Below are 21,763 nucleotides of genomic sequence, written 5' to 3'. Positions count from 1 at the left end.
GTGGTTCTGCATTATTAGAGCATTGTTCCCCTTGGGTTAGATCCCCTGGTTCTGACTAGGGAACCCCTGTGCTCCAGCTAGTACATTGCCCAGATGAGAAACCAACAAACTCAGGAGAGACACTGCTCTGAATCTGTGTGTGTGTGTGTGTATGTGTATGTGTGTGTATGTGTGTGTGTGTGTGTGTGTGAGAGAGAGAGAGAGAGAGAGAGAGATCATCTTTCTCATTGTACAGTCACCATGTCTAAAAAGAGCAAAAGCATTTTATTTGTGTGTATGTGTGTATTTGTTATTCTTTTTCAATTAATGCCCTGTATGAGCCCAGCCATAATTTTGTTTTCTCTTTCACCGTTTCATGGCTCCTTTAGAGAAGGTTTCAGTAGATGTTCCTTTCCATCTCTTTCTTCCCCTTTACCGCAGCCCACAGGAGCTGCTGGACCTGTGTGGGTCTCCCCTAGGAGGCCTGTGTGAACCACAGACCAGAGTGGACACCTGCTCTTCTGTCTTCAGCCAGAAGGCTCATGAGGCTACTGTGATCACAGCCGCACTCTTCCAGCCAGCCAGTCTGCTCTGGTGTTTATAGTTGGAGCTAATCCAAGGTTGGGAAGGAGTCTACGGAACATAAATAGGGAACGAGATGGGAGGTAGTAGGGCAGGGGTTGTGAATCTAGGAGGGTCTAGGAGGGTCTGGGAAGTGACGAACGGTGTGACATAGCAGATGGTTCACCACAACTGAGGATGAGAGGGGAATCTTACGCAGGGTATTGACTGTGTAAGTGGGCATCGGGGCAGGGGGCTCCAGGCCCCCAATTGTGGTGTGGATTCCCTCTAGGGGCAGGACACTGGTGGGTAGTCCTCCCTGGAGTCCAACAGACTCCAATCTGTGTCCCTCCTGGGCTGTTTCCAGCTGGGTAATGGTAGGCAAGTGTGTTCCCTCTGCTGGAGCATGCTTGGGATCAGGACATGGCAGTTAGCTAAGGCTCTCTGAATGCCATTTTCTGTAACCTGCTGTAGGCTGTCTGGAAGGAAAAGGGGATCACTGACTTTGGAACCCTTTAAGTTTGATTGGGACAAATTGAAATGCCAGCTTTTCCTGGGTTTTTTTCCTTGAAGCTGGCATTTTCTACTAATGCTTGGATTTCTGGGTCAAATGAGATGGACCATTTCAGCCACCAAACAATGACATTCAAGCAGCACAAGCAGAGTTCCCGAGCCAAATGGTCTCCTGCTATGAACGCCTTGACTGCCTTTCTCCGTCAGCTGCCAATTCTCCTCTGGCTCTCTCTAGTGTGATCACTATAGTTGAGGATGTTGTGGGGAGCAGAGATTGTGACCTTGCCATCTGCAGCCTGATCGCTGTGAGCAGAGACAATTCCTAGGACCTATACTGGACTCTGGGAGATTCAGAGACCCAGGATGCCTCAGGGATCCTTTTCTGCAACATGAAACTTGGGTGTTGGATATGGTGGACCATCCTGTCTGGCCATAGGGAGTGCAGAGGAGGCCCCTTGAGCTAGGCTTTCGCCTCACGACAACCTTGTTCACAGCTGAGTGGGGAATTGAGTGCCATACAGCTGGTCAGTGGCTGGACAGAGATCTTTGAGAAGATAGGCATCCCAGAGGCCCCAGAATACAGTGAGTACATCATGGCTCACATCCTTGGAGCCAATACAGTTAAGTGCGGTGGCAGCAGGAGGGTGGGAAGAGGGAAGAGAGAGAACTGTGGGAGAGCTACATCAGGTTTTCCCCCCACCCAGGATGCTTACCTGAGTATGATGGGACTTTTCTGTAGTATTGTCATAGACATATGCTCATCAATTTATCTAACAAAACGTTACAGTGTGTGGCAGATCCTGGGGGGGATGGGGTGGGATCATACACGATGAAAGGTTCCAGTGCTGGTTCCACAGCACATGACAAAATCTTCATTTGAGCTGGATGCTGGTGCCTCACACCTGTCATCCTAGCTACTTAGGAGGCTGAGATAGGAGGATTGAGGCTTAAGGCACAGGCAGAAAAGCCTGTAAGACTCTTATCTCCAACTGACTACCAAAAAGAAAATACCAGAAGTGGATGTGTAGCTCAAGCTGTCGACTGTTGGCCTAGAGTAAAATGGCTCAGGGAGCCAGGCGCTGGTGGCTCACGCCTGTAATCCTAGCTACTCAGGAGGCTGAGACCTGAGAATTGCGGTTCAAAGCCAGCCCGGACAGGAGAGACCGTGAGACTCTTTTCTCCAATAAACCACCAGAAAACCGTAAGTGGCGCTCTAGCTCAAGTGGTAGAGTGCTTGCCTTGAGTTGAAGACCTGAGGGACAGCGCCTAGGCCCAGAGTTCAAGCCCCACGGCTGACAAAAAAAAGGCTCAGGGACAGCACCCAGGCTCTGAGTTCATGCCAAGGAGTGACACAATGAAAGGAAAGAGAAAGAGAGGAAGGAAGGATGGAGGGAGAAAAGGAAGAAAGGAAGGAAGAAGGGAGCATGCAAGCCTTTTTTGAGTCCCTGGATCAAGGGAGCCAACCATTCACAATCTCTGTGGGGACAGTTTCAGAGCATAATTCTAGTGTATAGGACCCAGCCACTGACCCATTCATGACATCAGCAACTCATGACATCAAAATCTGAGTGGTTGCTGACTGCACAGGAAAACAGTTTCAATCTCTCCTGGCTTAGGGAGTTTATTTACTGGTCAGATAAGAAGAAACTGTCCCAGGGCTAGGGAGGTGTAGGGTGAGGGAGTGGCAAGTCCTCGGTGGCAAGGGATAAGCAGGAAGATGAAGAAGGAGGACAATATCAGATCAAGTGTGTCAGGCCATTGGAGCCATGACCTCAACTGACAACCTAGACCATCAGTGATAGAATGTTCAACCCAGCCACATGGCTATTAAAAGTCCTGGCACTCTGGGTTCACCATTGACAACCTGGCTGTCATCCACTGCAGGATGCCTGTGCAGTACATCCTTGGGGACTGGGACTTTTTCTGGCTCAATCTGAAGATGACAGCCCCAGTGTTCATTCCTCGACCAGAGACAGAGGTAAGCGTGCCACTGGAACAGGACACCCAGGGAATAAGGGCGAGAGTAAGACCCGTGTTACCCCCAGACTTCCTCTAGGGGACTCTAGGGCTCCATGACTACCATCCTCAGAGGTAGAGGTGGGTCGCTTTGCTGGCTCAGGCTTTAGTCTAGATGGCAGATGTGGGAGGGGCCGACTGAAGGTCGAGGCTAGTGGGAAAACAGGAGGCACTAGGCTGGGAGCAGGGTTGTTTCTTTGAAGATACTCACAACCCAGGAACATTCAGGAGATGGATCAGCCCTTTTCTCCTCCCTGAGAGAGAGGGACCTGCAGCCCTCCAGTCTGCACCCTTGGCTGAGAAATTCATTCATTCCCATATCCTTTGTTTGGATAACTAGATCTCACCTGACTGCCCTGTGTCGAGGCAGGACAGTGAGAGATCTTGAGTCCTTGATGAGGTCACGGGATCCTCAGTATGAGATTGTACTTGAATGTCCTGAGTTGGTGCATGGTCAGTCCCATCTCAGCCTGTCATGATCTAGGACATAGAATCTAGAGACTCAGAGTAGGATGTAGTCTATTCTGTGAGTCTTGAGTATTATGTGTGCGCTTTGAGCTCCCGTGTGCTCACCTGTTTCCTTTTCTTGGGTGCGTCTATGCTAGAAAAAGCTTAAAACTAGGGTCTAGGTCCCATCCCTTGTTTCATGCTCAAAGCTAGCACTCTACCATTTGAGCCACAGCTCCACTTGCAAGATTTTTGGGTGTTTAATTGAAGATAAGAGTTCTGAATGACTTTGCTTCCAAAGGTGGCATCCAACTGAAGTCCTCAGATCTCAGTCTCCTGAGGGGATAGGATGACAGGCATAGAAAAGCATCTTTGGCCGGGTGCCAGTGGCTCATGGCTGTCATCCTAAGTACTCAGGAGCTGAATCTTAGGATCATGGGTGAAAGCCAGCTTGGGCAGGAAAGACCCTCAGACTCTTCTCTCCAATAAACAACCAGAAAACTGGAAGTGGTGCTGTGGATCAAGAAGTACTGTGCTGGACTTGAGCTGAAGAGCTCAGGGATAGCACCAAATCCCAGAGTTCAAGCCCCACAACCAACAAAAAGAAAGAAAGTAAAATATCTTTGCCTGCAAAGGACTGTGGAGGTGTGTTTGTGTGGCTGTGGGGGTGTGTGGGGGATAGACATTTAGCGCCCTGCTCAGTCATAATTTTAGATGGATTGTCCCAGACTCTTAGTTCACGGCAGCCAATTCTTGACCACAGGTGAAGCTCTGGGTTGGATGTCGACCATCGAACCTCAGTCTCCTCATGGGACAGTTGTGAGTAAATAAGGGACTAATACAGAGGGATTTCTGGAGCAGGGCCAGGCACAGAGCGATCAGGTGTCAGATACAGTTCTCAACAATTCTGTGAGCATATGACAGGAAGTTGAGGGGAAAGGGCTCAGATGGGGTCTGTTATTAATCATGCAACAGGTGTGGGATTATGAAACAAAACATGGCTGTCTTTCATCATTACCCTGTCCCCATGAGGAAGGGATCCTTCACTCTATTCATTTTTCCAGCTGGGAAAAATGAGTCATGGAGAAGCCAGGTGACCTGCTCATGACCTCCAGCTGACAGGAAGCTTGGCCTGATTTCTCTGACATGCTTCCTAGGACAGTGGGTGTTATTCAGTCCACTTCTTGTGGTGGGAAGTCCACTTCTTGTCATTTGTGGGGATTGAATTCTGGGCCTGGATGCTATCTCTAAGCTCCTCAGATCAAGACTAGTACTCTACCCCCTTGCCACAGCATCACTTCCAGTTTTCTGTTGGTTCTTTGAGGATAAGAGTCTCACAGACATTCCTCCCGAGCCAGCAATGAACCAAGATCTTCACATCTTATCTTCCTGTGTAGGTAGGATTATACGTCTGAGCCACCGGCACCAGGCTTAAGTGTAATTCTGGACCTCTGTCTCTCTCTCTCTCCCTCTCTCTCTCTCTCTATGTCTCTGTCTCTCTCTCTCCCTCTCTCTTTCTCTCTCTCAGGAATTGGTTGAATGAGTGTTGGAGGAGGTGGCCCAGCATCCCCATGTGGCTGGAACCCAAGGTAGCCCTCTCATTCTGGAGGTGGGCTGTGGGTCAGGAGCTGTTTTGCTCAGCCTGTTGAAGCAGCTTCATGAGGTAAGGCCCTCTGTGCCCTGGCTAGACCGTGACAGTTATTCATTGTCCATCCCATGAGTCTTCCCACCTCCCTCTGCTACACCGTTGAAAGAAAGTGGATGAGAAGGTGTCACCTTGTCCCCCTGCCCAGCACAATCCCCGGCCTCTGACCTATACCCCACCTATCTGACAAGACCCTGGCTATAAGACAGTAAAAACACTCTGTGTGTACTACCCTTTGCTGGGGAGTGTCGTTTCAGTTAGGGGGGCGGGGTTCAGAGGAAAGACCCCAGACCTGACACCTCCCGGGGGGACATTTGTTCTGGTGACAGAGCCAAGTCATTGCTGTGGATCAGGACAAAGCCTCCATCAGACTGACCCAGAACAATGCTCAAAGATAGGTAGGCTGTTGAAGTATCAAACCCACTCATATCTGCTTCCTACTCTCAACAAGGAGGTATAGTATGGGTGGCCCGGCCCTGGGCCTAAGGGATTATAAATGGATGGTGGAGGTCAGGAGCTCATGGCTCCCACCCATCATCCTGGCTCTTTGGGAGGCTGAGGTCTGATGGTTGTGACTCAGAGCAGCCCAGGCAGGAAAGTCCAGGAGATTCTTATCTCCCATAAACCACCTCCCTCCCCAAACCCACACACAAAAAACCCAGATGTGGTGCTGTGGCTCAACTGGTAGAGCCTCAGCCTTAACAAAAGAAGCTCAGGGATAATACCCCAGCCCTGAATCCAAGCCCTAGGACTAACACAATCATAAAATAAATGAATAGTGTACATCTTTCATCTGACTACCAAGAAAGATTAATTCAATTTTCTCATTGGTACATGTAGCCAAAGTTAAGGGGCTCCCTTTCATGTTCCCCTAACCCTCTCCTTCTCTCCTTTATCTGTCCAGGCTTTATCTGTTGCAGGACAGGATTCAGATCATCTCCCTGGATGTGACCTTAGGTACCCTCCGTCATCCACCTCCCTTGGGGTCAGGATCCTGGATTCACTCCCTGCTGGGAGGAGGTATCCTCAACACTCACACTCACACACACACACACACACACACACACACACACACACACACATACACCACTAAGCCAACTCAGACTAGCCCTTTCCAAAGACACTTTATCTCCTCGATTAACTGACCTAGGAGAGGAATTTGATCCCCTGTAACTGATTATTTTAACTTGGGCTTGCTAGTTCACAGGAGATAAACAGAAGTAAACAGAAACCAAAAAGCCTTTGGTGCCTGTCACTTCTGGCTCATGGTCAAGCCTGACATCCTGGCGACTTGGGAGGCAGAGATCTGAGGATCAAAGATCAAAGCCAGCCATAAGCTGCAAAGCCAGAGAGACTCTTCTCTCCATGGAACCACCAAAAAGCCAGAATTGGAGCTGTGGCTCAAGTGGTAGAGCACCAGCCTTGAGCAATAAAACTAAGAAAGACAGCTCCCAGATCCCCAGTTCAAGCCCACACAAAGAAATGGCCCTGTCTTGTTGCCCACAGATTGCCCAGGCCTCCAGCCCCCTCTCACAGAGTGTGATACATCACCTGCCCCTGGGTGGTGTATCAGGGCCTTAACAAATCTGCTGGTGGAATCCAAGCCTTCCCCTTCTGTGCATTCTCAACCCACACTGGCTGGAGGGCAGAGCCTGACAAGGCTTGCAGCCTGCACAGCGGAGAGGCTCCAGCTTTTCCAAGGTGATCATAAAGGGCTTCTTGGAGACAGTACTTGAAAAGGGGGTCTTGCTTAACAAGGAGGATCTGAAGGAAGCACAGAGAGCAAAGGTGCTGCAGATGATGGGCAACATAGCATAGCGTGTTCATTTCCAGCCAGGGCTGCTGGTGAGAGACTTGGTATAGATGTGCGAGACTGTCCCAAGACAGGCCTGAGGGGTCACAGAAGAACAGCTATCCAGGGCTGGGATTGCATCCTAGAGGTAGAAGGCTCGCCTAGCACACAGGAAAGCATGGGTTCGATCCCGAAGTCCTGCATACACAGAAAAAGCTGGAAGTGGCACAGTGGCTCAGGTGAAAGAGCACTCCCCAATAGACACAGAAAGTCAGGGACAGTGCTGGGCCATGAGGTCAGGCCCCAGGGCTGTCACCATAAAACAGTTCTCCCAGGGACCTTCGTGACAGGTAGATGGCTATGCCCTGAATCTCTTAGTAAATCCATCCATGCTTTATGTCTCCTTTGACAGAGGGGAGCTGGACAATCCCTCTGCCCTGGGCACCCTTGGACCCGGTTATCAGCAACTCTCCCAACGTCTTCCACCGGGACATGGAGCATCTGGCCCCAGAAGTCCTCAGGTATCGGTTGGGTGGGGTATGGATAGGGCAAGCCCAGAACTCCTAGTGGGTTAGATCTGCCCGGGAAGACTAGGCAAACCGGAGGAGGCAGATGGGAGCTTTGAGGGGGTTAGTGATGTGGAGGGGGCCCTTTAATCCCCATGGCCCCACCCAGATTCTAGCCTCCCTTTACTTTCCCTGAAGGAAGTAGAGGGGTGTCTAGGTGGTAGTGTCTAGAGGAGTAGGTGGAAATTCTGAAGCACTAGACACCTTAAGCCATGAGCCGCTGGTTCATGCCTGTCATCCCACACCTGTCATCCTGGCCACTAAGGAGGCTGAGATCCAGAGGTTCTCATTTCCCAGCCAGGCAGGAAAGTCCCTCCAGAGCCTCATCTCCAGTCTCCAACCGGAAGTGGCACTGTGGCTCAAGTGGTAGAGCAGTGGCCTTGAGGAAAACTAGACATCAGGGACAGTACCCAAACCCTGACTTCAAGCCCCTCAACCAAAAAAAAAAACCAAACAAGAAAGAAAGACACCCCTTCCTTGCTTGCAAGAGATAGTGAAGTAGTAGGGTTGCTGTGGTTGTGAGACCAGATGCTGACCTCACAGTACAGACATTTCTAATAAGTCCTCAGGTTTGCCCCAGTGTGAAGCCAAAGCAGGGTGGGTGGTGCCTTACCAAGAACTCCAGAGGTTATGGCTATTGCAGGCAGGGAGTGGGTGAATGGGAGCTGGGGTGGAATGGTAGTGTGAATTCTATTTTCTCCATCCCTGGAAGAATGGTTTTGGATGCTGGTGACAAAGTCCGAAGTGTAGGGTTACATTTGGTTTGTGTCTTGATGAGTTTGGTTTTCCCTTGGTATAAGAAGATTGCTGCAGAGGAGGCTACAATGCTTGATAAGAAATGTACTCCTTTTATGTCTATGGAGGTTGAGCTTTTCTTCCTGTCTATTGGCCATAGTTCTTTCTTCTACAGAGAAGTTTCTCTTTAAGTCTTTAGCCCACTTATTTATTGGGCAGTTGTTTCTTTGAGGATTTGTTGTTGGTAGATCTAATTTTTTTGAGTTTCAAGTATATTTTAGATAAGAGACCCTTGTCCATTGTATGGCTAGTGAAGATCTCCCAATCTGTAAGGTTTCTATTGATCTTGCTAGCTATGTCCTTTGCCATGCAGAAGCTCTGCAACTTCATGCAATCCGATTTCTCCAACCTTTCTTTGATTTGTTGTATTTCTGGGTCTCTATTAAGAACATTTTGGCCTGCACCAAGGAGACCTAGGGTTTCTCCTATTCCATCCTGTAATGTTTTCAGAGTGTCTGCTTTGACTCCGAGGTCTTTGATCCATTTGGAGTTGATTCTGGTGCAGGGTGGTATATAAGGATCTAACTTTAGTTTTCTACAAGTAGTTAACCAATTTTGCCAGCACCATTTACTGAAGAGGCTATCTTTCTTCCATTCTATTTTTTTAGCTCCCTTATCAAAGATTAGATGGCTATAGGTCTTTAGGTTCATTTCTGGGTTTTCAATTCTATTCCATTGGTCCTGAGGTCTGTTCTTGTGCCAGTACCAAGCTGTTTTGATTACTATGGCTTTATAGTAGAGTTTGAAATTTGGTATTGATATTCCTCCAGCAGGGTTCTTTCCGTTGAGGAGCGTATTTGCTATTCGGGGTCTTTTATTATTCCATATGAATTTTTGGATTGTCTCTTCTATTTCCTTGAAGAATGAGGTTGGAATTTTGATAGGTATCACATTGAATTTGTAGATAGCCTTGGGAAGTATTGCCATTTTCACAATGTTAATCTTTCAAATCCAAGAGCATGGGAGTTTTTGTCATTTTTGGCTTAAGATGTCTAGTCCTTAAGACACCTTAAGCCATGAGCCGGTGGCTCAATCCTGTCATCTCACACGTGTCATCCTGGCCATTTGGGAGGCTGAGATCCAGAGGATCTCATTTCCCAGCTAGGCAGGAAAGTCCCTCCAGAGCCTCATCTCCAATCTCTAACTGGAAGGGGCACTGTGGCTCAAATGGTAGAGAACTGGCCTTGAGGAAAATTAAACAATAGGGACAGTACCCAAGCCCTGAGTTCAAGCCCCTCAACCAAAACAAAAAACAAAAAACCAAACAAGAAAGAAAGATACCCCTTCCTTGCTTGCAAGAGATGGTGAAGTAGTAGGGTTGCAAATCAAAACGACATTAAGATACTACCTCACCCCAGTTAGAATGGCAAAAATCAAGAACTCTAATAACAACAGATGCTGGAGGGGATGTGGACAGAAGGGAACCTTACTTCATTGTTGGTGGGAGTGTAAACTTGTTCAACCACTTTGGAAAGTAGTATGGAGGTTCTTCAAAAGACTCCACATAGAGCTTCCCTATGACCCAGCAATCCCACTTTTGGGAATTTACCCAAATGTTTACAAACAAGACCACACTAAAGCTACAAGCACAACTATGTTTATTACAGCATTATTCACCATATCCAAGATATGGAACCAACCCAGATGCCCATCAGTAGATGAATGGATCAAGAAAATGTGGTATATATACATAATGGAATTCTATGCCTCCATCAGAAAGAATGACATTGCCCCATTTGTTAGGAAATGGAAAGACTTGGAAAAAATTATATTAAGTGAAGTAAGCCAAGCCAAAAGAAACTTAGGTCCCATGGTTTTCCTTATTTGCAATATTTAGTATATATATAATTCAAGCAGAAAAGGTTAGGTGAGGTGATGTTAGGAAAATGAACCCTAAGGTTTATATTTAAATGTTTTTTTTCTTTCATGCATTTGTTTCTAATGCATTTATAAGATTATTTCTTTGTTGCTTTGTATGTCCCTCCCCACAGTACAACCCCTGCTTTCACTGTATTTAATTATGGTATAATTTGTGGAGGGGATGGGGAAAAACAAGTCGTTTAAATAAGGATACAGGCTGACCCTTGCATCAATGAGAAGTACAAGTTGTCATATCGAAAACTACCTTTACAACTTTGGTGGGGGGGAGGGGAGCTGGGAGGGATGGGAAGGGGAAACAAAGGAGGAGGCTACAATGCTTGATAAGAAATGTACTCCTTATCTTGCCCATGTAATTGTAACCCCTCTGTACAGTATTTTCACAATAAAAAAAAGAAAGAAAAGAGCTGACAAAAAAAAAGAAGTTAGGTGTAGCCGGGCGTTGCCAGTGGCTCACAGCTGTCATCCTAGCTACTCAGGAGGCTGATATCTAAGGATCACGGTTCAAAGTCAGCTTGGGCAGGAAAGTCTGTGAGACTTTATCTCCAATGAACCACCAGAAAATTGGATGTGGTGCTGTGGCTCCAGTAGTAGAGCGTACACTTTCATCTGAAGAGCTGAGGGCCTTCTGGCAGGCCCAAAGTTCAAACCCCATAACCAACAACCAAACAAAAGGTAGCTGAATTTTCTGCGTAACTGTGTACAGTAGAAATGCCATGATGTGTTGTGAATCATTCCAGACATGTGAGAGGCTCTCAGTTTTGTCTACAGTTGGTCTGATGATGGTAATGCCATCATCTCTGGGGTGGAATATTCAGGGTGCTCAGGGACTGTTGAGGCCTTGGGCTACCAGTGTGTGTGTCTGTGTGTTCGTGTGTCTTTTGTCTGTGTGTATCTGTGTCTGTGTGTTTGGATGTAGAAGACCTGGGCCTTGAACTCAGGGTCTAAGTGAAGTTCCTATGCCTCTGTGCTCAAATCTAGTGCTCTAACACTTGAGGTACAGCTCCATGTCTGGCTATTTTGTGGTTCATTGGAGATAGGAGCCTCACAGACATTTCTGTGCTGGCTGGCTTTGACCTCAGCCTCCTGAGTAGTGTGAGACACCAGTGCCATGTGTGTGTGTGTGTGTGTGTGTGTGTGTGTGTGTGTGTGTGTGTTTTCCTCATCTTTCTCTGTCCCCTTCCTGGGTGCCTGTCTGCCACTTTCTTACCTCGGATGGTGCCCCTCCTCCACACCAACCTTGCCTTTAGCCTCCTATCTGGGTCTACAATGAGTCCTAAATTACCAGAGACCTGAGTTCAAACTTTTCTTTGGGGCTCAAGTCCAGCTGTCCAAATCTTTGGCCGCCTGCAGGGGATTCTGGGTCAGCCGGACCAGATGCAATAAGGTCTTGCCTGTCTCTGGGTGGGGAACTCAGACATGGGATGTCCTGCTATTTTCCTCAGCTAGACCTCTGGCTGCATGTCCCTCTCAGCAGGCTGGCAGTGGAGTGGGGGAAGGGGGTTGCCGGTGGCTTTGGCCAACTCCAGCTTCATAGAGGACTGAAGGCCGCCCAAGCAAGGAGGATTCCGGGCTACATTGGAGGTGAGGCCAAGGTGGCTTGGAAGTATCTGTTAGTGTTTAGGAAATGTCAACGTACTTTATCGCAGGCAAGTCTCTCTTCCAGCCCCAGCTGGGTCTCTCAAATCCTTCTAGAGAAATCTGGATGCCCAGAATACAGTGGCACAGACCTTGAATTCCAGGGCCAGGGAATTGGGGGAGGAGAGACTGGTATGGCTGATACCTCAATGTTCTTGGGCATTAGCCTTGACCTGAGTATGCCCCCATTGTGCACGTCACTTCTTAACCCAGACCTGGCCAGAAACAGGCCACTTGTAGTGGTGCTGTGGAAGTGGCAGGAGTGGAAGTGAGATCTAGTATGATCAAAATCTGGATTTATGGCCTGAGAGAATGGAGGGTCAAATATGTCTTAAAAATAAAAAAACTCTTAGAGCTGGAACTCAGGGCCAAGGCACCGAACTTCCTTTGCTCAAATCTAACACTCCACCACTTGAACCACAGCTCACCTTTCATCTTTTTTAGTAGTTTAGTGGAGATAAGAGTCTCACGAACTTTCCTGCCTGGGCTGGCTTCAAGATGCCATCTTAATAGCTCAGCCTCTTAAATAGTTAGGATTGCTGGTATGAGCCACTGGCACCTGCTAAGGATGTTTGTGTGTGTGTGTGTGTGTGTGTGTTTAGTAGGGCTTGAACTCAGAGCCTAGGTGGTATCCTTTAGCTTGTTTGCACAAGGTTGGTGCTCTACCACTTGTACTCCAGTAGCTCTGCTTCCCAGATTTTTGGTGATTCATTGGAGATAAGAGTCTGCCCACCCAGGCTAGTTGGAATCTTGATTGATCCTCATGTGTCAGCCTTGAGTAGTTAGGATTATAGGCTTGAGTCACTGGCATCCAGCTGCAAGGATGTCTCTTCATACTGTCTTCTGTTCTAACAGCTGTGTACTTGCCCTGGTCTAGATCTCTGATCTCCACATCAGCTCCTAGCAGCCCTTGACTGTGTGGAGAACATAAAGCTCAAACCTGTCAAGCATCCTTTTTTTTTTTTTTTGGGTCCGGTCATGGGGCCTGAACTCTGGGCCTGGGCGCTGTCCCTCAGCTCTTCAGCTCAAGGCTAGCGCTCTTCCATTTGAGCCACAACGCCACTTCTGGCTTTTTCTTTTTGCTTATGTGGTGCTGAGGAATCGAACCCAGTACCTCAGGCATGCAAGGCAAGCACTCTACCACTGAGCCACCTTCCCAGCCCAAGCATCCTATTTCTATGTCCTCAGGTGAGTGTATGTTTCCTCTGAAGCCTGGAGGAATAGTGGGAGGGGGAGGAAGGTTAGCTGTAGCTGAGTGCTAGGCTGGGAGAGAGGTACACTGTCTTAGCCAAGAAGGAAAGTGTGGCCAGATGTTAATAGCTCATGCTCTCATATTCCAAGCTCCTCAGGAGGCTGAGATCTAAGGATTGGCATTCAGAGGCAGCCCAGCTCACTTTTCTTTCTTTCTTTCATTTTTTTTAGTATCAGTAGGATCTATTTTGTGTGTGTGTGTGAAAATACTGTACAGAGGAGTTACAATTACATGGGCAAGATAATGAGTACATTTCTTATCACCAGCTCACTTTTCTAAAGTGTGTGAGACTCCTTTCCCAATAACCACCTGAAAGCTGAAGAAAAGCTGTGGCTCAAGTGGTAGAGTTGCTAGCCTTGAATGAAAAGTGAGGGGCAGAGCCCAGATCCTGAGTTCAACCCTTAGTACCAAGATGTGCCCATGGACACACACACACACACACACACGAAGGTGGTAATGATGAGGTGAGCTATAACTGGGGGCAGTTCAGAGGCACAGTCATAGAAAACTCTTGACACGTCAGTTATTTCTCCCCAACTCTTTCTTGGGCTGAGGGGTCTGGTGCATGGAACCTGCACCTCCATCCATGCCTAGGGTACAGGATCAAGGGAAGAACATGATGGATGCTCGTTTATACTCAGTGCATGATTGCAGACCTTCATCTGCCGCTGAACATTGGTGAGGAAAGCAGTGCCCTGAGCCCTGGGACTCCTGGGATAGCCACTGCTACTAGCAGCAGCCAGCCAGCTGTGGATTCCTGAGCCTACAAGTCTTTCATGAGCCCAACTCAACACCCACCCAAGGTGTGCCTGAAAAATTTGCCCCCGTGCCATCTTGCAGCTCTTGCCTCTCCTGGCCCAGAAACCTGGTCTGAAATAATGATTTACTGCTCAGATCCACACTGCACCCAAGACAGATGCCATTCTGATGACCTGGCCAATGATCTCCGTGCCCCAAGGCTAGACCCTTCTCTGCTACTTTGGCCCGCTCTGTAGGCAAAGGCTCCCAAAGAGGCTGCTTTCAAGAATTGTAGGACACCTAGATCTTGGGATATCCTTAGGGGCCCACTGGAAATTACTCTGCCTAGAGCCACAGAGTGAGGTTCAAGCAGGCCAAGTGTTGGTCATGGGGCTTGAACTCTGGGCCTGGGCACTGTCCCTTTAGCTCTTCAGCTTACCACTTGAGCCACAGTAACACTTCCAGTTTTCCTGTGGTTCATTGCAGATCAGAGTCTCCCAGACTTTCCTGCCTGGGCTGGTTTTGAACCATGATCCTCAGATCTCAGCCTCCTGAGTAGATAGGAGGATAGGCATGAGCCAACAGCACCCAACTGATTTGGCCTTTCACCAGAGTGGACTAGGAACTCCTGAAAGCTTTTCTTTATTTTTTATGTGCCAGTTCTGGGGCTTGAACTTAGATTCTGAACTCTAGTCTCTTTAATTTTTGCCTCAAGGCTGACACTCTACCACTTGAGCCACAGCTCCATTTCTGGCTTTTGGTAGTTCATCGGCAAGAAGAGGCTCACTAACTTTCCTCCCCTGAGCTGGCTTTGACCCACGAATTCTGATCTCAGTCATTTTGGTAGCTAGGATTTACAGGGTTTTAGCCACCACTGGCATTGGGCTAGAAGCTTTTCTTAAGCAAGTGTTCTTCCCTGCATTTGCCCTGACTCCTCCATGTAAAGGAGGTCTGAGGGTCAGGAGTTGTGAAAAATAGGCTTCCAGCCACAGGAAATGGCTGGGGTCCATGGTGAAAAGCCAAGCTAATCTTCCCCTTGGGCCCTATTCTGGGACCCCCACCCTCTGCCCTCCCTGTGATTCAAGTATAAACCTTGACCCAGCCTTTAATGTCCTGCCAGACTTGTCTGAAGCCACAGAACCTTCATTCCACCCACACCACCTATTCTACACCACACCTCAGGAAACTGTGCATGTTGTACCTTCTGCCTGAGGCTATCTTGTTCCACATCTTAGAACTGCTGGGGAATTTTGGCATTGGTTATATCACCTCCAGGAGCAAGTCTTTCCTTCCCTTCTCCCTCTTTTTTTTTTAAATATTTAGTTGTTAGACATGGAACATGTGCAGGATGACTGGCAAATGCTCTAGCTTGGTGTGTGTGTGTGTGTCTGTGTGTGTTTGTGCCAGTCCTGGGGTTTGAATTCATGGCCTGGATCCCATCCCTGAGGTTTTGTGCTCAAGGCTAGAACTCTTTTACTTGAATCACAGCTCTACTTCTGACTTTTGGGGTGTTTAATTAGAGAAAAGTGTCTCATATAGACTTTCCTGCTTGCAATTGTGATCCTCAGATCTCAGCCTCCTGAGTAGCTAAGATTACAGGTGTGAGACACCAGCAACTGTCCTCTACCCTACCTCTTACCTCTAACCTTGGCCTTCCTATGAGTACCAGAAGAATATGTCTCACCAGGCTCACTTTTTTGCCAGTCTTGGTGCTTAAACTCAGAATATGGGCATGTTCCTGAATTTCTTTTGGTCAAGGCTAGCACTCAGCACTTAAGCCACAGTGGCCTTTTCTGTTTCTGTGATCATGAGGAATGGAACCTAGGGCTTCATGCATACTAGGTAAGCACTCTACCACTAAGCCACATTCGCAGCCCAAGGCTCACTTCTGACAGGAACTATGAGGGATTTATTGGCTTACCCCTTTTGGTGCAGAAATCGCTGGCTATTTCATATCTTTGCCAAGATTTGGGACCAGCCTGTGACTCAGCAATGAGGAATGGTGAATGAGGGATAGCCACCAGACCCCAGAGGAGTAGGCTCACATATTCTACAGAGGGATAGAAAATATGGAGCCAGAACCTTTGACAACTCCTACAGCCTAGGAACTGTGGTCTCCCTGGAGGCAGTGGCTGGCTGCTAGGTGTCCCGATGGGACATCTCAGCCAGAACATAAGGCACCTGTTGCACAGTCCAGGCAAAGCCGGCAGGGCTTCTGTTATTAAATGGCAGAGAAGGATGCTTTGTTCAAGCTGCTGGCTCAGACTTAGGATTCTCTGAGGACTTGCCCAGGTTAGGGGGATGGACATGGGCAACCTGTTGAATGCCCATCATCCATACACCATCCATCCATACAGAGAGACATGGAGTTATTGCCTTCTTTTTTTGGGGGGGGTGAGGCACGTCCAGGTTTGTACTATGAGCCTAGGCCCTGTCCCTGAGCTCCTTTTGCTCAAGGATAGCACTCTGCCCTTGAGCCACAGCCCTACTAATGGTTTTTTTCCCCTTGATCTCTTAGAAGAAGAGTGTTGTGGTCTTTCCTGCCCCGGATGCATTCAAATTGGCATTCTCTACATCTGAGCCATAGGACGAGCTAGGGTTATAGGCAGGAGCCACTGACACCTGGCTTTCTTTTCTCCTTGTTGTTCTTTTTTTTAATCGTGACAATCTGAAATCTTCACGGTGTCATTCCAATGGTTTGCATTCAAAGTAATCTACCCAGGCCTGGAATTTGAATGCTATGACTACCACCCATAAAAATGAGGGAGATCCTGATGTACTAATGTAGGCAATGTAGGCAGAGTTGAAATTCCAGCATGGCCAAAAATTTATTTGTGGAGTAAGAAGCCAATTTGTTCCTTCTCTGTGAAAGTCCTGGGTCTCAATACCATGTATAATCCATATGCAAATATATCCTATGAGATATGATATAATAAAGGAAATGTTATATATGTAATAATACTAAATAAATAATGGTAATAGATGTCATGCAGTAGAACCCATATATGTAAATAGATCTCATATATATGAATAATACTTTTTCCAGTGCTAGGGCTTCAATTCAAGCCCTGGGAACTGGTCTGAATTTCTTTTTTCTTTTTTGTTTTTGCCAGTCATGGTACCTGAAATCTGGGCATGGGCACTCAGCACTTCAGTTCAAGGTGAGCACTCTACCACTTGAGCTACAGTGCCACTTCCAGCTTTTTCTGCTTATGTGGTGCTGAGTTATTGAACCAAGGGCCTCATGCATGCAAGGCAAGCACTCTACCACTGAGCCACCTTCCCAGCCCCATGAATTTCTTGTCTTCAAGGACGGTGAGCTTTCCTCTTCACACACAGTGTCACAGAGTTACCCAGACCCTGAGTTCAAATCCCAGGCCTGCTAGAAAAATGGTGCAATTTCCTAGCCAGGGTCTTATTATTACTTTAGTTTTGGCCTAGCACAGGGCTTGAGCTCAGGTCTTCACATCTCTGCCACAGCTGATCATTGAATCCTACAACCCTACTTCAAATTTCTTAGCTGGCAAAAAAATAAAAAATAAAAAGGAGAAGGATAAAACTGAGAAGTTCAAGAAGGTGGTTTTACTTTTTTTTTCCTTTGTATTGTGACCATCCTGGGTCTAAATGCCAAGCCCCAGAATGTGTACATGACATTGCATTGCTAATGTTTGGTGGGCTATTAGGGAAGCCAAAGCTGAAACAAGCAACTTAGACCTGGAGGTCCAATCTTGGAACTGCCACTAATGAATGGTGGGTGATTCTAAGAAATTCATTCTGATATACATCCGTACAAATGGAATGTTATAAAAGTAACATTTAAATTAGTAGTTAGTATATGATTATATTCTAAAATTATACACAATGAAATTATTCTACATTGACTAATTTTTAATTAATACTTTATTATGTATTCAATCATGATACTTAAATAGGAAGGAATAATTTAATTGCCAATAATTGGTATTAATATCATATATGCAGTTTTTATAATATACAGACATCTCTTTTGTTTTATACATATACATCTATCTATTTATCTATCTATCCATCTGTCTATCTATCTCTATCTACCAATCTACACATTTATTTGTTTATACACTTGTCACTTCTGGGGCTCAGTGTTAGAGTGCTCACCGAGTATGTACAAAGTCCTGTGCTCCATTCCTCACTACCACTTGCACAGAAAAATGCAGAAGTCATGCTGTTGCTCAAGCAGTCGAGTACTAGCTTTGAGCATAAAAGTTTAGGGACTGTGTCTAGACACTTACTCAAGATGCAGGACTGGCACCAAAACAAAATGATAGAATGTTCTGACTGCAAAGATATAAGAATAGGACTGCAAATACATCATCGTAGAGTAAGCTAGGAGTCTGGTGCTGAGAGCTACAATCTAACCTGACTTAGCCAGAGGTAAACTGCTGCAACCCAGCTACACGGAACCAGATGCTTCTAGCTCGCTCAGCCCTGTCATCCAAGATACTGGGGGGCTGAGATCAGACACTGGTGGTTTTAAAATCCAGCCCTGACAGGAAGTCTGCAACACTCTTAGCTGTGGCTCAAAGTGGTAGAACTCTAGCCTTGAGCAAATGATCTTAGGACAGTACCCCCAAACTTTCAGTGGAATCCCAGTGGCTGACTCACCACCCCCCCTACAAAAAACCCACCCCTCTAAATCATTTGATGTGAACTTTGTGTAGTTTGGTGACACTGATGAAAGCACCCTAATTCTAATGACAGCGTGTGGGATACAGCTATGTCATGAGTCTTATATGAGGAATGGTGTACTGAGTGCATTCTTGCATCTGGTCCTTGTAAGAGCTCCACAGATTATTGTGCAGATGAGAACCTTGAGGCTCAGATATGTCCCCATGTCAAGGCCAAAATGATGTATGTACTGAACTCTAGTGAGTTTTCTCCTGCAGACAATTGTTTTGGTTTATTTTTCTCAGTCATGAACCTTAAACTCAGGGCCTAGCTACTGACCCTTCACTGTTGGGCTCATGGCTAGCACCCTACCAAGGGGACCCAAGGACACCCGTACAAAATGTTAGTCTAGGCATCTGTGGCTGATATCTGTCATCCTGCCTTCTTTTACACATTTTTTTTCCTTCTCTGTAAAAATCCTGGGTCTCAGTATGAAGTATAATCCATATGCAAATATATCCATGTGATAAGATGTAATGAATGAAATAAATGTTATATATGTAATAATACTAAATAAAATAAATAATGAATAAATAAGGGTAATAAATGTCATATGGAGTAAGCCCATGTATGTAAAAAGATCACATATATGAATATTAATTTTTCCAGTGTTGGTGCTTAAATTCAGGCCTGGAAACTTGTCTGAAATTCTTGTCTTCAACAACAGTGAGCTTCCCTTCCCCCACAGTGTCACAGAGTTACCCAGACCCTGAGTTTAAATTCCAGGCCTGCCAGGAAAATGGAGCAAATTCTAAGTCATGGCCTTAATTTATTTTGTTCAGACCCAGGGCTTGAACTCATCTTGTGGCAATTCTGCCTCAGGTTCGATCACCCTAGCCAGGGGTGCAGCCAATGGACCCACAGCCCATTCTCAGATCCTAGGACCCATGTTCGAATCTCGGGACTGATTAAAAAAAAGAAGAAGGGCAGGGAAGGTGGATCAGTAGTAGTGTCCTTGCTTTGCATGCATAAGGCCCTGGGCTTGATTCCTCAGCACCACATATGCAGAAAAAAGCTGGAAGTGGTGCTATGGCTCAAGTGGTTGAACACTAGTCTTGAGCTGAATAGTTGACGAACAGTGTCCAGACCCAGATTTCTGGCCCCACAAACAACAAAAAAGAAAAAAAGAGAAAGGGGGTGGGGGAAGAATAAGCCTAAAACTAGTTCCAGAAGGCGGTTTTACTTTGTTTTTTTCCTTTGCATTGTGACCATCCTGGGTCTAAATGAAAGGGACCAGAAAGAGTATGTGACCTTACACTGCTGAAGTTTGGTGGGCTATCAGGCAAGCCATAGCCAAAACCAGAAACCTAGGCCCAGTGTTCAAAATCTGGGACCACCACCTATGAATGGCAGGAGATCCTAAGAAACGCATTCTGACATACATCCATATGAATGGAATGTTGCAAAAGTAACAATTACATTAGTAGTTAGTATTTGATTATATTTTAAAATTAAAAACAATAATCATAGTACATTGACTAATTTTCAATTAATATTTTTTATATTTTCAACAATGAGAAATGAAGGAATAATTTAATTATGTATAATTGAGAGTAATATAGGATATGTAATTTAATAATATACAGATATTTTTCTTATTTTATACATATATATATATATATATATATATATCTGCACTTGTCACTCCTGGGGCTCAGTGGTAGAGTGCTTGCCTAGTTTGTATGAAGCCCTGGGTTCCTTTCCACAATATCACATGCACAGAAAAGCCGGAACTGGTGCTGTCACTCAAGTACGAAAGAAAAGTTAGAAGGTTCTAACTGCAACTATACAAGGCAAGGGCGTTAAATACTTCATGACAGAGCAAGCCGGGAATCTGAAGATGACGGCTGCCATCTATCCTGACAGCCAGAGGTTAACAGCTGCAAACCAATTCCATCGAACCAGATGCTGCTGGCTCACCCTAGCTGCTCAGGTAATGAGTTCTGACATTGGTGTGTTGAAAACTCAGCCCTGGCAAGAAGTCTGTGAGACTCTGAGCTGTGGCACAAAGTGGTAGAGCTCTAGCCTTGAGGAAAAGATCTTAGGACAGTACCCACAACCTTATGAGTGCAAACCGTGAGTCTGATGACCCTTCCCCTCCCCCACTAACCACCTTCTAAACCGTTAGATGTGAACTTGTGTGGTTCATGACATGTTTCTGAAGGAATGGTAATACTGATGAAAACATCCTAATTTTAATGACAGCTTGTGGGATAGAGCTATATGAAGAGACCTTCCTGGGGTGCTGGGTGCTGAGTCCTTCACGGGGTGTATTTTTTCATCTGATTCTTGTTAGAGCTCCACAAGTAACATGATTGTGCAGGTGAGAAACTTGAGGCACAGATATTTCCCAAGGTAGTGCCAAATTTATGTATGTACTGAACTCTATAGGGTTGTCTCTGCTGACAATTGTTTTGGTTTAGTTTTCTCCATCATGAACCTTGAATTTAGAGCCTAGACACTGATTTTCCTCTTATGCTCATGGCTAACACTGTACCGGGCCAAGCCAATGAACCCCTTGCAGCAAAGTGTCACGGCTTAGGTGTCTTTAGCTGAGGTCTATCATCCTGCCTGCTCAGGAAGCTGAGGATCTGGGTTCAATACTATCCCACACACAAAAGGTCCCATGACATTATCATATCCTATTCACCACTTAGAAACTTGAAGTGGAAGCTGGGTGCCAGTGACTCAGGCTGAGAGCTCAGGATCATGGTCCAAAGCCAGCCTGAGCAGGAGATGCCTTGAGATGGTTATCTCCAGTGAACTGCCAGAAAACCTGAATGGGTTCTGGTAGAGCTCTCCACTTAAGCTGAAGAGCTGAGTGACAGCACCCAGGCCCAGACTTCAACTCCTCCAACTTACGAGAAAAGAAAGAAAGAAACCTGAAGTGCAGTGCTGGGAATCGGTCTTAGGGGTAGAGTGTTTTGCATGTTTGAAAACCTGGCTTTGAAACCTCAGTGGCACATTACTAGAAAAAAGCCTGTAGTGGCTCTGTGGCTCAAGTGGTAGAGTGCTATCCTTGTACAGGAGAAACTCAGGGACCGTGCGCAGTTCCTGAGTTCAAGCTCTAGGACTGGTATATGCACGCAAATTACCCCCCCCCCACACACACAGATACCAGAAGTGGAACTGTGACATCAAAGGGTAAAGCACTGGGAAGTAGGCCCTGAGAGGAGACTTGAGCTGGTACAGCTTCTTTCCAGGCTTTGCCTTTGTTTTAGGGATTTTAGAAAAAAAAA

At 46.5% G+C, this 21,763-nt stretch overlaps 1 pseudogene; it reads left to right on the top strand.

The window, feature by feature from the left end:
* The first annotated feature begins 1,481 nt into the window (after positions 1–1,481).
* The window catches only part of LOC106002689, a 43,795-nt pseudogene continuing 23,513 nt past the window's right edge, over positions 1,482–21,763 (top strand).

Source organism: Dipodomys ordii, unplaced genomic scaffold (genome assembly GCF_000151885.1).
Source record: "Dipodomys ordii isolate 6190 unplaced genomic scaffold, Dord_2.0 Scaffold1000000184, whole genome shotgun sequence".
Classification (NCBI taxonomy): Eukaryota; Metazoa; Chordata; class Mammalia; order Rodentia; family Heteromyidae; genus Dipodomys; species Dipodomys ordii.
The sequence above is the reverse complement of the archived record's forward strand: the minus strand, read 5'-3'. Positions and strand labels throughout refer to the sequence as shown.